General features: G+C 40.1%; 1 protein-coding gene across 50 annotated transcripts in view; it reads left to right on the top strand.

Annotated features, from left to right (window-relative positions):
* Nucleotides 1–13,875, top strand: part of LOC101165843 (receptor-type tyrosine-protein phosphatase delta) — a 496,394-nt gene that overhangs the window by 342,114 nt on the left and 140,405 nt on the right. The gene's annotated exons all lie outside the window — the stretch shown is intronic.

Genomic DNA, 13,875 nt, shown 5'->3' with positions numbered 1-13,875 from the left:
ACCTGCGCTCACTGTGCCAGTTGAGCCACTAGGGGACTCATTCTTCCCAATCAACACACGGAATGCAGCAGATATAACATTCTAATAAACATTTAGTCTTTTATTTTCATAAGTTTAAACACAGACTTTTTAAACCCTTTAAAAAGTAAATAAATCGATTTAAAAAAATGTGCATCATGGTGTAAAAGTATAAAAAGATCAAATCAAAGCCGACCTAAAGGGTTTAAACTAAAACCATTGTGTACTCATGGTGTCTCTAAAAGGCCAGCAGATGTGGGTGTGTTTGAACATGCAAATCAGTGTGTGCGCTTGTGTGTTTACCCAAGCATTTTTTTTTAAACTTTACAGCCAGTAAGCACCCAGGTAGAACACACCCACCCCATGCAGCGATACTCTGCTGCCCTTCGTGTTTTACAGTCCAAGGCTCCAACAATTAGTATTCATCCAATTTTGACACTATGCAATTAATGCCGCCACCACACGTTTCGATTTCAATTTCGCTGCTTCCACAAGCGGCTCTTGAGAAAAAAAAAAAAAAGGCGGCAAAAATGGATGTATGCACCAAGGTGGTGCTTAGTTTTAAGTGCTGTTATTCAGAGTTGCTGAGGGAAAACAAGTGTCATGTCGTCTGAAAAGCGGCTCTGACGTGGGCACTTTCACTGAAAAGCCTCATCCTTCACCTCGTCTCGTTTTAGACTCCTCCAATAAATGTTTTTGAAGACCTTGAGGGAAACTGTGAGGGAATATCTGTTAAAGATTGTTCCTCTTGTATTCCTCACCTGATAGCGTGGGCACATATTTCGGCTAATATACAACCTTTTATTTAGTTTTTTCTCTAAATGCTTCAGTTTTTTGACAGTTTGAAAGAGTGGGAAAATGTAAAATAAGAACGTCGCCCATTTTCGTGACCCTGAAGCACCATGGTTTCCCTCTTGACATACGTCGATTCAACATTACCAACATCAGAGACTGGATTTGATTTAAAATGTAACAAGAGGGATTTAAAAAAAACAAAAAAAAAAAACAGCTCGGGCCCTGAATGTTTCCTCATCCCTGCCCTCTCAGGCATGACGCCAAGCCCTCTTGCAAACAAGTGTGCCTGCACCTCACAGCCCCATCGCCTCAGTATAGGCAAGTGGCTGTGACTTATTGGTTCATGTTCAAGAGTGCAGCAAAAAAAAAAAAAAAAAAACGTGTACACACGCCACCTAGAATATGTTTGCGAGCACCACTTTATGAGCTCAGGCCCTGGGAGCCTGTTGCAAAATCGGAAACAAAAAGATCTCAAAAGCAAACGTTTCATAAAGGCCACAATTATCAGGCGCCATCGTGTTGGAACTGAAGGAGATGGAGTGCCGGTAGGTCTGCTTGCAATCACCCCCCCCCCCCCCCCCCCCCCTCAGTGACTGCCCTCTGTAATCCAGTGGGTGTATTTTGGTTTATTTCATACCAACAATGGCCCTTAAAAGCAATCCAGTGATTGGCAGAGCGGCTTGGCTGTTGGCAAGTTGGGCGGTTGGCTGGATGCAGGAGAAAAGTTCGACTGTTAGATGTCATATTGAGGGGGTAACGAGGTGTGCACGCACGTGTGCACGCACGTGTGCACGCACGTGCCTCGCATTTTCTATGCAGCGCAGTTAGGTTTCCTCCTGTTAATCGACTGGCGTGTGCGCCTGTGCATCAGGGGGGTTCCTGCAGACTACAAAACCTACTTCACACAGGCGAGCCTGATGCAATGTGACAAATGAGAGAGCAGTTTGATTTTGCACAACGCTGAGCAGCACCGCAGCATAATGAAGTGATCATGACTTTACCCTTGGTTCACTTTGGCCTCGGTCCCGCTGTGTTTTTCCTCTCTATTCAGTCGCTTTGCTCACTTATTTACTTGGCAAGCATTTCCTCCCGTAACCTCTAGTACGGCATAACTAGCATCAAGGGTGGATCGCTTGATACAAGCCACCGCTACGAAGCAATGGCTTCACACACTTTAGGAGTTTCTGTTTTTCCTTGGTGTTCAAGTTGCCACTGGCTTGGAATAATTACACCCCCATTTCCCCACCCAAGTAAATTCACCTTTACGATCCACCGCCCGGCAGGCCAGAAAGCCAAAGATTTCCTAATTCATCCTATATATCAAATCAGTCTCTCAAAAGTTAAACGCCAAAACAATAAAAGTTACCATCTTGATGTCAAAGCTCGGATATTGCCTTGGGAAATGTACCTTTGTGTACTGTAACACCAAAAGCACTGTGTCAATTTGAACCGGGTTAAACACGCTTTGCCTCTAGGCTCTGCCTGCGGGCCTCGCGTAAGGGGGGGGTTGGGGAGGGGGGACGCCGTCGTGACAGAAACACAGAGCGCTTCATTTCTGCTGCAGCTGTCCTTTGGCTCGCAGATTTGGTTTCCGAAAATTTGATGGAGGCCAGACGTCTGAAGTCAGTTGTGAAGACACAAGATGAGGACGGAGAATGTGCTGGTATGGATTTGTATTTGGGGTCAGTGGCACAGGCACTATTTTTCACCCTTGACCTCCATTTTGGATCATCTCCAATGTAGCTACTAACAGGCTGTCACTATTAAAACACAGATTTTGGGCTACTATTAAGGAAACTACTGCCAGGAGAAGGATAGTTCTGGCTTAAAAACACAGCGGCGATGAGTTTGATACTACTAAAGACTTCATTTTACCCATGTTGCATCCCAAAACAGTATTTCCTTTTACGCCCTTACCATTGTCTCATTTTCTATTATCTTAATTTTTGAGAAAGTCTGAGAGCAGAATCCTCTGAGGTACATTTGAATAACCATCAGAATGAGGAAATAAAGGCTGAGAGAAGAAATGGAAGTGGCGGGCGGCTCTGCGCATTCATGTCACACAGCTTTATCAAATTATTCCACAATGGCAGCCACACAAGTGATGGAATTTCAATTAAAGTATGACAGTTTCAGAATTTGCTGCTGCACACCAGAGAGTAAGTGACGCTTGCGCTTCACAAGTGCGCCAGATTGGATGTTGGAAGTCTCATGTAGAAGACGCTTTTTAAAGAATGTTCTCCTATTTTAAGTGGACGCTCTCTAAGCACTCCTGTCCCACATGAAGAGGGGAAGGACTTTGCAAAGATGAGAATGGAGAAGTTTAGAGAAAATGTTTTATTCTGAAGGTTATTCACGATGGCTATAAAAAAAAAAGTTGATGATGTTGAAAAAGAAAAAAAAGGTTTAAAAGCTTTTTTCCTGGAACACTTAAGCTACCCACTTTGCAAAATAGAAGGTTGGAGGAGATAAGTGTGAGTCTGGAAGCTAGCTCATAAACTGTGAACTACAAGTATTAAATCCTCAAAGTCTGTAAACAGTTTAAAGGCTGTATTTGCGAAACACGCAAGCTGGCAAAGCATATGCACGTACAAGGTTGTGCAAGAATAAAATTAAGCCTAAGACAAAACATACAGGGCTTGTTGCATCAGCAGCTTAGCGGACAATCATTTGCATAGACTAAATCTGAAAGGAAACGGCTGCTACCTTAAAAATAAAGCTTAAGATTTGCATTTGTCGTCCACTTCCTCGTGCTAGACTCCTACTGGAGTTGTTAAAGGGTAAAGAATCCCATTTGAAAGTTCAATGGCAGGGCTACATGGCAATTTCACGAATGAGAAATGCATTTAATAGGGTTTGGGGCTTTAATAATTTCCTTCCACAGAGAACTGTTAGTTGATGAAGAGACACATGTCATAATGTGACCCAGTGTGGTCCACTCGCATGTCTGGTACACTGTAAAAAGAGGTAGCCTAAAAATAGGAAAAGATGACTAATCTCAGGAAGAAAATAACTAGAAAGTAGCAAAATAATCTGTCCATGCAGCGTGTCGTTTTTACTTAACAAGAAATCTTATCATAACTGAGCTAACTGTTAGATAGAATTACTTCAAATTGAATGTTATGCCACCCAATAAAAGTATTTTTTGCTAGTTCTAATCAAATGATTTGTAGTTTTAGTAATTTTTTAGTTTTCCTGAAGTTCATTTTAAAAACAGTGACAAAAAACTCATTTTAAAGCAAAATGTTAACAAAATGAAAATACAATTTTAGTACAAATTGGCCCATCTTAATAAATCCTCATAAAATCTACGACTAGCGCTTATTCCTAAAACATAAATCTACATTTTCCTTCCACGAATAAACTCTCAAATAACATCCTCAAAGTTGAACTAAGAATTCCAATGCAATAGGACTTTTTTCGACTCTTAAATCATGTTTTTCTGTTTTTATAAGTTTAGAGCGAAAGGATTTGGAGTCATTTAAATGTGAATTTTCTTACATTTTAGATCTCAGCTCTTAATGGGCAAAAAAAGAATCTCTACACACCTGGATTCATTAAACATTGTGATTGAAAACTAAATTCAAGCTTGATTTATTGCTTGAAAAAGATTATGAAGAACGTAATTTGAGACAAGCTTGTAGAGCAAAGAAACGTTAAATTAGCTTAAAAACCTGGTTAAATATTTAAAATTCATGAAAGTATTCTTGAAAAATGTCCCAAAACAAGGTTTGAAATTTTTGCAAAAATCAAATAATTTGCAGTGTACATATCTGTAAAATCCGTTGGTATATAGTTGTCATTTTTACCCCTTCTCCTGCGTTCAAATCGAAATGAAATTCCGGAGTGTCTACAAGGTTAAAAGTCGATGTTTAAATTCTCTGTAACCCAGGCATTCCTCCTCTACTCAATCTGGAATTATAGCTAGCTGCTTTGAAGAAGCCAGGCGGAACTAAAATGACTTTTCATGTCCGGTATAATGACTGCCATTTGGAAGCAGACGTGGGGAGAGTAGGCGAGAAAGAGCTACAGTCGAGAGAGAAAGAGAGAGGGGGAGAAAAAAAGAAGAAAAAAAAAGATAGGAGGGGCAATAGGAGAGAGGCAAGGGGGGACAATCAGGGGATGGAAATGGCTTAGGTCACCTTCGGTTATCCCCCAGACCGCCTAAACTAACCACCTTTCATTCCTCACAGGTGAATCTACCAGATTTCCGCGTTAGTCTTAATTTCTCTGAAACCTTTTTTCCCTTCTTCCCCCTCAGAGTCTATATTTCCTGCCATTGGTCACCATTAATTTACCTTCAACGGAAGCTTAGCAGCTTAAATGTGGATTACAAGATGGATTGCACAAAGTGAGACGCTGTATATTCTCCTTAGGGTAGGCCAGTGCTGCCAAAGACCATAGCTGAGTGTCATCACCTGGGCCAAGCAGCTGGCTATCTTTTACACTTGCAGTGCGCATGAGGCCAGACAGTTGGGGCTGAAGTTATAGCATGGACTTGATGCTGTGTTGGTAATCTATTATTTAGGCCTCATGAGGAGACTGGTCTCAAGAATTTTATACATGCATTTTGCAAAGCAAATGGTAGCCCAGGGGGGAACACAGAGCTCTGTGTGGGAAAGAAATGAGTGAGTATTAGGCATTAATGTGAGCAGCAGAGTTTCCTTGTCCTGCCTATTTCCAACCTGCCAAAACCCCCCAGGGAAACATTTTGATATTTTGTCATTTTTTTCATCAGCCTGGAATAGAAATGTTGCTCATATGTGGTTGTTCTTCAGTGGTCCTAGCATGGCTGACAACTCTATTTAATACATTAGTGGGTTTTCTTTTCTTTGTTTGTTTGTTTAGTTTCTTCCTGTTTGCATATTCTTTTTCAATCTTTCATCTTTTACCTCTATCCCTGTGATATTTTAAGACGTGACACTTGAAGGTGGTGTTCTGGTCTTCAAACAGCCGACAAAGAAGAATGGGTAGATCGTTCTGTTGCTTTTCATGTATATTTTATTAAGTATTTCAGAGGAGTTTCTGAATCTTGCATCATCCTGTTATAGATAACACTATGCAGACAGGCTTTGTTTATATTTAGGCTCACAAAAAAAAATAAAAAAAATATTCTATGTCATTTATAATTGGTATCCATCCCAACATATTTATACGAGAGACTTCTTTTGGTCTTTGGCTATTTCCTGTTTGTCTTTACAATGACTGTGCCTAGATGAGAGGCATGGATAGTGACCTAACACAAGACACCAAAATCAGCAAATAAGTAGTTCATTCAGCAACTTTTACAGCCCCATGGACTCAGACAGCAGTTACCTATTTTTGGCTCTGCACATACGCATATCTTCATGGAGATAGGATGGCAATGGTTAAACATAGAGGGGCAATTTTAGCCAGAGTTGTTGAGCAGAATGAGGTTCCGTATGTGTGACGTTCATGCAGTCATAGTGTCATGGATACTGTAAATAAATAAGTCATAAATACCCATACTCATGAAGTCACACTATACGTTAAGTCACACAATTCTGTGCCGATAAGGTTTTGAGAATGCATTTCTGACCCAAAATGAGGGTTGTGTAAAGGGAAAATGTCAAGACCATAGTGACATCTCCAGTTAATATCATCAAAGCATTGGGGACAAAGGACCCACAGCAGGAATGTCCAAAGTCCGGCCCTCATTCAAATTTCTAACAACAGCCTTTCATAAACTCAGTAGTAATTGCCCCCCAGCACTTTCTAAAAACTGTGTAGGATTTCTTAAATTGGATTGGTTAAATAATGTTTTCATATATTTACTATGAAGAGGCACTACCAGACGAGACATGCTATCTACGACAAGCTAACTGAGAAGAAACGGTGCGAAAAATTGACAGGGATTTGGTTAATAAATGTATTTAGATGTATTTGAGTTCAATGGTAATAAATTATGAGTATGCCGTTGCAAAAAAAACGTTTATTTGTTCTTTAAATTTAATGTTAATAAAACAGTTAAAGAATGTCAGGCTGACAAAAAGCTTGGAGACCCCTGATCTAGAAAAAACCCTATCCCTGGATCCAGCTACCCTACTACATACATGGGTTAGAGATGAGCAAAATGACCAAAAATGATGAGTATCCAACTTATTTAAGACATGCAAAATTTTTAATTCTTAAAAGAGAAATGAAATTATATTTGACCCAAAATACAGATTATTTGATTGCTGTGTGTCTTTCAGTTCTGTTCTTGGGCAGGCTGACTTTCAGAAGTGTGCCATGGCACTGTTACTCGGACCCGAGAAAAGAATTGTTGTGCTGTTCTGGGAAAATGTGCCAGAACACATTAATACTGGATCTATAAGTGTCATAAATAGGCAAGACAGAAAGAAAATGAGCTCTTTTGGATTGCGAAAAAAAAAAATACCTTTCAAATATGGCGACCAACGGGTTTATCTGGTTTGCAATGTAAATTGGGACTCTGCTGAAAATGTGGCCCCAAAAGATAATCCAGATGCTTCTCAACAAAGTGCAAGAAAACTCGTTAATATTCTCCAAAATTCCCGATTTTATAATTACTGCAGATTTATGAAGTCGACCAAACAGTTTCAGACATTACGATACAAACAAGCCATAACCTGACTCGCGGCTGACAGAAGGAGCAAACATCATCGCCACTGTGTTGGTGGCCACATTAGCACTGGATGAGGACACGAGGACAGATGGTCAACAGAGTTTTTGAGCATAGCTGGGGGAAAGTGAGCAATCAGCCCTTTGTCCCATTTTGAGCATGGGCCAGAACAAAGGATGTGGTGCCAGTAGGCCCTTAAACCAAACAAAACAAAAACACTACAGCATCTCAAGTGCAGTACCAAACTCCATCTTTAAAACTAGCTGTATCCCTTTCAGGGTTTTGGGGTTGCTGAAGCCAACCCAGCTACTGTTAGGCTACGGTAGGATACACCCTGCCAAGCCAGTACCAAACTCAACATTGTTGATTTAGAATTTCTTTTTTTTAAATGGCCACAAACCATAAATAAACAGAATAAATCAATGACATAGATTAATCTCTTGGCTATAAAGTGACTTTACATTTCACTTGACAACGCCATGGGATTCTCTGATGTAGCGCTAAAGAACCTAAGGTCATTAGCAAACCTAAGGTCTTCTTTTCTCTGTTTTGTAGGTGATGATTACCTAAGAAATTGCGCTTTCAGGTTCTGATTCACTGAGTACACAGGTAAACCCTGTAAATAGGGAGGTGATAGGTGGAAAATGAGTAGGGTGGTAGATCACTACAACCAGAATTGAGCTGCCCTATATTAAGATATAGAGAAAGTAATTGATGATATACAGTCAAAGCACCACAGTACACAATATTAAGAGCCATAATCATGAAAAAAATATTGGAATATGGGGTTTTGAATTAGATGTCAAAGACATAGACTCTGGAGAACACCCCGTCCATTTACTCCATTTATGAGATCTAAAAATCTCCAGTGTACTCAGATGGAGTTTGTGGGATTGCTAATGCAAATTTTTCATGGAATATGTGCAGGGAATGTCCAAGTCAGATGGAGGGAACTGTAACCCTATAGCTGCCACACTTAATCCTTTACCCACACCTGCCTTGTCCTTGCACGTTCTCTCATGTTGATCTACCCTACAGAAACATTCCAGGAGAGTTTTAGAGTCGTAACTTGACACCACAAAGTCTTCTACGTGCTTGAGAAAAAAATATGAGTGGTAATTGGAATGCTTCATTATGGTCTCCTTTTTTTTTTTTTGCAGATTTGTGAAACTTATTATATTACATGCTTATTAGGGGACACCACACAAAGAAACAAGCCTGGGAGCTGCACTGCACAAAGGCCATGAGAAACTTATCTTGAGTGAGAGTGTACAATGCCAGCTTAGAGAAAAGCACTGCGGAAATACACACTGTCGTATGCACAGCATGAGTTGGTGAGTTAAAAGATGAAAACAGTGTAATTCTTAATACATGCATTTGGAAATCAGATTAAGAGTAATCATGAAACAGCTGCTGAACGTTCATCATCCCTCATATTTGATAACTTTGCCTTAAATTCAGGCCAGGAGGAAAGGTGTCATTTCCAGTATAGAATTATAAAAATTGTTCTAACTTAATAATGTGGTTGGGATACATGGAGAAAGGTAGAGATGGAAAGTAATTTAACCAAGCCTTACCTCAAGCTTTCAAGGTTGTATATGGATTTTCCTGTACAGGCTTTTTTTCTAATTAAAGTCCCACTCCGATCATGTTTTCATCTATTATAATCTGCTGAGCAGCAGGACTTCATTAGAAAATCCCCTCTAAGTCTCTGGTATGACCATTGGCGCAAAGAAACCCCTCCCCATTTCTGAGAGCTCTCTGTTTACATGCTCTCTCACTAGCTTACAGCCCCTTACACCCCCAACCTAACACTACCATTGGAACAAAAAAGGGCGACCAACCAATATTGGAGTTATCCAGCCGTACAGTTTTGAGCTAGATACCATCTCAGACAAGGAAAACAAAGACCTAAATTGATCTACTTGTTTACAAGTGCATCAGAATGGAGTGGAGCAGGGAGCTTGTGACCCGCCCAGCGTGTTTTCTAAGTCACAAATTTGATCTTTCTCAAATGGGATTTTCTTGTCTGATTCATAAAAAATTTGATAAAGAAAAAAAAAAAAAGAAATGCAATTTTACACTTAATTTTCTTAATTTATGTTCTCCAGTATCAGAAAAATGCCATGAGAAAATTTTAAAAGCGCCAAATAAAAGTGGTCTTTAGGCAGCCAATACATTTTCAAAGTAATCTTTCTTCCCTTCCTTCTTCTTTTCTCTTTGATCTATTAACTGCTTTTATTTGGAAACTATCCATGTTAGGCTTAACCAAAAGATTCCCAGTGCTACCTGCTGGCCTGATACCTCACCTTCCCCCTTTACATGGATTGCCAGGCTGCAAAGATAGCTTTTTTTTTTTTTTTTTTTTTTTTTTTTTTTTTTTGCCAGGGAACCGACCTCTGCTGCCATTTTTCCCGTGCAGTGTAAATTTAGCAGAAGCCACTCTGTCAGACTCATGAGGGGAAGTGCACTATAAATGTTGCCAAATTACTGACAGCTTCCTCTATCCCCCATTGCTTAAAAACATGAGGAATGTGATAAATAGCTGGGTCTCCCTCGCTTGTGGCTACATGCCTTCAGAGCAACCTTTACAGAAACAAAAGGGCATGCCATTTTTTTAGAGACAAGTTAGCTGACATGAAAGTGGGAAGTTGAATAAAAGAGAGTGGTAGTTCATTGAATGGGACATTACTACACAGTCACAGTCGTGACCTTTCCCATTTGTTTCAATGAGACAGGCCTTCGCTCTGTCAAAATGGGCAACGCCATTTCTAAGCGATTCCTCCCTTCCTGTTCCTTCTGTTTTTTTCATTTTTTTTTTCATATCTGCCATCTGCGATGGCTGCATGACGCCTCGGCTTTTGTGTCATCAGCGACAACCCTCAGATATTCATAAACACCAGATAAAACAAGAGGAGAAAAAACAAAAACCTGAGCTTAACACGTCCTTTAATTGGGCCTTTGAGTGTCCCAGTGGACGTTATTGTCTGTCGTAAGAAACACTCTTTTTTGCTCTTGAAAGTATGTTTTTGGGGGGAAAAAAGTATTTGTAGTTCTTTTTTATGTCTAAGTTGCCACATGCCAAGATGTTCAAACAGTTCTTTGTTAGGCTGGATGAGGTGTTTTTGTACTCAGTACAGCAGAGAATGTACCAATCAAAATGCTATTGGCAAGTCAGTTAGAACATTTTTGACTTGATTTCTTGAAATATAAAGTATTTTAAGGAAGAAAAAAAAAACAATTTAGGTCCCCTCTTGCTAGTTCCATAAACCCCTAAATGAAAAGTTTGTGAAGATAACATTTTCGATTTACAGTAACATTTTAGGGACATATTCGGCATTTTACCGAGGGATTGGAGCTAATTTCTGACTTCATTAAATTCAAGGGTAGAAATCTACAGCATCTCTGCATAAAAACACAGCAGGAGAGGTGATTATCTTTGTAAATTAGCTCACTCATTTAGAGCCGTGTGGATGCAGATGCCTCCGTTCAATGGAAGCCTATTATTCCAAACGACTCTCATTAAGCCGCGGTGAAATAAGGCAAGCTGTTGAAGCAGTGAAATAAATTCTTTAGACTGGGCTGTGCAGAACGGCAGCAGTGAGCTACGCTGTCTTCATTAAGGGCCATGACGTCAGGCGTGAATTGCAGAAAGTGACTTGGTGTAAAAAGAAAAATTGTATGCAGCTGATTTCTACCTCTTATGCCCTATAGGTGGTTATCTGGTGCTTGTGCACCGAGCCGGGAAAACTGACAATACAGTCTGAGCCTAATGAGTGAGTTTAATAAAAAAACACTGGGGAGCATGACTCACAGCTGATGTGTAATTCCTGTATTTCACAGCGAACCTGCTGTTTAGAAGCTTTTTTTTTTGAATGGCATTCATCACAAGCCACTTTCCTGTTTAGACAAGCTGTACTCGCTTTTACATGATGCAGATGAGCTTCTAACGGCACCTCATGAGTTTCGACAGTAAGTGATGAAAAACTGCATATATTTTATTGCCATTAAAACTCTTCCTACAGTAGAAGCACACGAACAACCCTTCCAGGGGCATAAAAAAGCCAATGTTCTCTTTAAACCGGCAGAACAGGATCACCTACTTGATCTGCTTTCCAGTGCCCATTTAACAGGCCAAGCCGATGTTCTTTCACAGCCAACTGGGGTCATTTAGTCAATAATTTAAACATGACTCACTTCAACATAATAGTGATTTGCTTGAAATATGTGCAAATTTATTTTTGAATAGGTGGGGGTGTTTATAGGATAATTGCATAGGTCACCAAGTCAAGTGTTGTGTCTTGATTCATGCAGATCCCTCACAAATTAGTCTAAATTCATCACGTAAGGCTTTGCTGACTAATCGCTCAAAGTGTTTCTATTTATTACTTTTTTCCGTTATTTAAAAATAGCTTTTTCATCCCATATAGAGCAACAACAAAAATCTTTTTCTGTTTATTTCAAGTCCTATGCTACATTTACAAGGTCCTAAGCAAGGCCCATTAATAACAATAAAATAATTGATACTTTATTTATCCCACAATGGGGAAGTTATTTGACCCATCCCCTGGGGGGTGCAGTGAGCTGCAGACTAGCCGTGCTCAGGGGTCGATCCTCCATCCCTTCGGTTGTTAGACGACCTGCTCTACCGCCTGAGCTAAACTGCCGGCCAAAAAAGACGCTCAATACTTTCACATTCATGGGTCATTACGCGTATTTTCAGGCTCTGTGTAGACATTACAAGTCCATTGAACACATGCTGAAAGTTAAATCAGTTAAACTTTGACCAATCGGTGATTGAAGTGTAACCATTTGAAAATTGATCATGAAGGAGTAATACAAAATTGCAGTTTGTGCTCGGCTAGAATTATATGACACCAAGTCCTTCATATCACTTATCAAAATAGAACTGTGAAAGAAAAAGCCTTCAGCAAGATATGCTAGATTTGGACCAAGTCTCCTTCAATCGTGAGTACGCGTGCTGGTATTGGGTAGCGACAGTCTCGTGTGAACACCGTATGCCAAAAGTGCATTCAGATACCGTGTTCGGCACGTTCTAGAACACGCATCACATGCCTGGTGTGAGCTGAAGAATAACACAAAGATGAGACAACTTAGGAGAGCTTACAACAGCAAAGTCCCATGGTAAGGTGCAGCATCTCTTTCATGATCTGTTTAAAGAGCTTTACACAGGGGGAGTAGTCATTAGATGTACTCTTGTACGGTGGGGAGAAATTCCGATGGGTTCGAAATTCCCCGCGGTCCCTGAGAGCAGGTGGCTTTCATTTGCATCCCTCCCCTTCCTTCCCTTTGCCATCTCTGTGTATTTGTTACAATCCTATAAACCGGTGCACACAAACACTTGGTGGACCATTGTTTTTTTTGTTTTTTTACAGTGTTTCCCAATTTATTATGGGTCATTGATAACCTCCACACATTTACGTGCTGGCTGGCGCTATAAAATAATAGAAAGTGTACATTAAAATTCAATCTCTTGCATCAGTACATCCAGCGCTGGTCAAAAAGGTGACTATAAATCGCGAGCTATTTATTGTGGGTTGACCGTGCCAACAGCGCGGGCCCCTTAGCATTTCTGTACATTTTTACCTCCTTGTCACAGTTGCGCCATAATTCAGGGGCTGTTTCATTTTAGATTGTCGCAAAGTATGATAACACAGACCAGCAAACCTCGGGACACAAGCTAGCAATCTTATTAATGGCCAAGCTGCGATAGCAGTGGTTGTCTACGTCCTCTGTTGGTATCTAGATCTTCAGGCGCATCCGTTCCAGCGCCCCTGAAAACGGAGGTGTTAGCGGGAGCAAAGGGGCAACAACTTGGCAGCTTATCATTAATAAGCCAGACAAATTTACTTCCCTGCATCCCAAATATAGCAGACAGTTCAGTTCAAGCACAGCTATGAAATGTTGAAAAATTGCAAATATAATTTTGACTGCCTTTTTAAGGGCTCTTGTTGCCATGAAACAGACTTTTTAAAACGTAGGAAATAAAAACGTGAATAAAAGCAATGACTGCGCATACTGCAGTTAATTATAACAGGATGGATTTCACAAATATAAATGCAGATGAGATAAAAGCGTAAAAGCTGGCCGGCTGCCAGCCAACATCAGGGGTAACAGATGTGAAACACAAGAGCAGCAAATGTGACATTGTTATTATTTTCTCATTTGGCGAAAACTGCGGCCGTGATCCCAAAGCTGAAAACTACATACAGACATTTATTCTGTCTTATTAAAGGTGCTTTCACAATAGAAGATGCATCCATCTAATTGTCCAATTTCAGAAAATATTTTTTTTTTTAAAAAGATGAAAAATTAGGTGGTTGAAAATATGTCTGTTGAGCTCTTATTTTGAAGGAATCAAATTGTTTTGTTAGTGCAGAAAGTTCCTCTGCTTCTTTCTAATGACTTTATTGGTAATCAATATCCTTTACTTGTCC

The sequence above is a fragment of the Oryzias latipes genome, chromosome 18 (genome assembly GCF_053564925.1).
Source record: "Oryzias latipes strain Hd-rR chromosome 18, Olatipes_Hd-rR_3.1".
Classification (NCBI taxonomy): domain Eukaryota; kingdom Metazoa; phylum Chordata; class Actinopteri; order Beloniformes; family Adrianichthyidae; genus Oryzias; species Oryzias latipes.
This window is presented reverse-complemented; position numbering and strand designations above follow the sequence as displayed.